Source organism: Rana temporaria, chromosome 9 (assembly GCF_905171775.1).
Source record: "Rana temporaria chromosome 9, aRanTem1.1, whole genome shotgun sequence".
NCBI classification, from domain to species: Eukaryota; Metazoa; Chordata; class Amphibia; order Anura; family Ranidae; genus Rana; species Rana temporaria.
The window spans coordinates 171,823,234-171,826,227 of NC_053497.1; the positions used below are offsets into that span (position 1 = coordinate 171,823,234).

The following is a 2,994-nucleotide window of genomic DNA, read 5'->3' on the forward strand; positions in this document are numbered from 1 at the left end:
TTTTGTTTATAGCGCAAAAAATAAAAACCGCAGAGGTGATCAAATACCACCAATAGAAAGCTCTATTTGTGGGGGGAAAAAAAGGACATCAATTTTGTTTGGGAGCCACGTCGCACGATCGCGCAATTGTCAGTTAAAGCGACGCAGTGCCGAATCGCAAAAAGGGGCCCTTTAGCTACAAAATGGTCCGGGGCTTAAATGGTTAATTCCCATTGGAAAGTGCCGATCTTCTAGTCCATGTTTATAAAGGTAAAATTCTGCTCTTTCTCCCACTAGTCTCTGTGGCGCAATCGGTTAGCGCGTTCGGCTGTTAACCGAAAGGTTGGTGGTTCAAGCCCACCCAGGGACGTCAAAGTTTTTTCTGTTTTTTGTTTTCCCTCCATCTGCGTAATCATTGAGAAGCATGCAATTTCCCCAAATATCATTCTTTTGGACACATATTCAATTAAGCTCATGTAATGCTTCATTTCATTTAACCGTTTTGCTTCCAGGGCTTGCTTTTTTTTTCATTTTATGTACGCATGTAAAAATGCTCTACTTAACCCTAGTGGACATCATATGAAATGCTGGACTTTAACCACTTTACCACCGGGCCAATTTTGGCACTTCTCTCCTTCATGTAAAAATCACAATGTTTTTGCTATAAAATTAATCAGAACCCCCAAACATTATATATATTTTTTTTAGCAGACACCCTAGGGAATAACATGGCATTCATTGCAACTTTTTATCTCGCACGGTATTTGCGTAATAATTTTTCAAATGCCTTTTTTGGGGGGAAAAAAACGCTTTCATGAATTAAAAAATAACATACCAGTAAAGTTAGCCCAATTTTTTTTGTAGAATGTGAAAGATTATCTTACGCCGAGTAAATAGATACCCCACATGTCACTCTTTAAAATTGCACACACACTCATGGAATGGCGCCAAACTTCGGTACTTAAAAATCTCCATAGGTGACGCTTTAACATTTTTTACAGGTTACAATTTTCTACTTACAGAGGAGGTCTAGTGCTAGATTTGTTGCTCTCGCTCTAACACACGCGACGACACCTCACATGTGGGGTTTGAACGGCGTTTACATATGTGGGCGGGACCTGCATGCGTGTTCGCTTCTGCACGCAGGATAACGGGGACAGGGGCGTTTTGAAAAAAATATAAAAAATGTATTTTATTTTTATTTTACTTAATTTTTTTTATTTTTACACTTTTTTTTACTTTTTGATCACTTTTATTCCTATTACAAGGAATGTAAACATCCCTTGTAATAGCAATCAGTGTGACAGGTCCTCTTTATGGAGAGATGTGGGGTCAATAAGACCCCACATCTCTCCTCCAGGCTTGCAAGCATGAGATCGGTGGGAAAAAAAATCACAGATCACGAGCCGACAGCCGCGATTGCGGCTTTGTTTACTTCCGGGTACCGGGCGTGACGTCATAACGTCGCGCCGAGGCCTCCGACGGTTATAGAGATGACTGTGACCATCTGGTCATCAGTCATCTCTATGCTTTCCAGCAGCGCCGACCGATTCGCTCTCCGGGCCCCCGATGGCACGGGAGAGCCCGGAGAAGCACCGGATGGTGGCGGGAGGGGGGGGACGTCCCCTCCCGCTGCCTATAAGAACAATCCAGCGACAGGATCGCCGTTTTGAACGTTCTTATAGTGCACAGAATCGGCGGCTGAAGACGGCGATATCTGAATGATGCCTCTAGCTGCGCCCATCATTCAGATATCACCGCACAAAGCCGAGGACATCCCAGGGACGTCCTCGGTCGTCAAGAGGTTAATAACCAGACCAATTTTCAGCTTTCGGTGCTCTCACATTTTGAATGACAATTACTCAGTCATACAACACTGTACCCAAATGAATTTTTTTTCCTTTTTTCCCCCACAAATGGAGCTTTCTTTTGGTGGTATTTAATCACCGTTGGGTTTTTTATTTTTTGCGCTATAAGAGAAAAAAGACTGAAAATTCTGTAAAAAAATTAATTTTTCTTGTTTTCTGTTATAAAATTTAGCAAATTTGTAATTTTTCTTCAAACATTTTGGCCAAAATGTTATACTGCTACATATCTTTGGTAAAAATAAGTACAAATTGGTGAATATTATTTGGTCTTTGTGAAAGTTATTGCGTCCACAAGCTATGGTGCCAATATCTGAAAATTGTGCGGGGGTATTGCAGAGTATTGTGCAGGGTTATTGCAGAGTATTGTGCAGGGGGTATTGCAGAGTATTGTGTGGGGGGTATTGCAGAGTATTGTGTGGGGGGTATTGCAGAGTATTGTGTGGGGGGTATTGCAGAGTATTGTGTGGGGGGTATTGCAGAGTATTGTGTGGGGAGTATTGCAGAGTATTGTGCGGGGAGTATTGCAGAGTATTGTGCGGGGGGTATTGCAGAGTATTGTGCGGGGGGTATTGCAGAGTATTGCGCGGGGGGTATTGCAGAGTATTGCGCGGGGGGTATTGCAGAGTATTGCGCGGGGGGGATTGCAGAGTATTGCGCGGGGGGTATTGCAGAGTATTGCGCGGGGGGTATTGCAGAGTATTGCGCGGGGGGTATTGCAGAGTATTGCGCGGGGGGTATTGCAGAGTATTGCGCGGGGGGTATTGCAGAGTATTGCGCAGGGGGGTATTGCAGAGTATTGCGCAGGGGGTATTGCAGAGTATTGCGCAGGAGGGTATTGCACAGGGTATTGCAGGGATGGCTGAGCAGGGATGGCTGGATCTGTGACTGCAATAGTCACAGATCCAGACCACAGTGCTGCTGACACCCGCGCCCCCCCCTCTCACACTGTACCAATGGGTACAAATGACGCCGGGTTGTTTACATGTGATCGCTCCGTCATTGGACGGAGCCATCACGTGGTAAACAGCCGCTATCAGCGGCTATTTACCGCGATTCGTGATGTGCCGCGTCTTCTGGACCCGGCGGTCACGGACACTCCCGTGTGCGCGCCCCAGGGAGCGCGATTCTGGGAGGACGTCCAGAGCTA

At 45.4% G+C, this 2,994-nt stretch overlaps 1 non-coding gene across 1 annotated transcript; it reads left to right on the top strand.

Annotated features, from left to right (window-relative positions):
- Positions 1-275: 275 nt before the first annotated feature.
- TRNAN-GUU lies at positions 276-349 on the top strand. The gene has a single exon. It is a non-coding gene; the product is annotated as a tRNA-Asn (tRNA).
- The last annotated feature ends 2,645 nt before the right edge of the window (positions 350-2,994 follow it).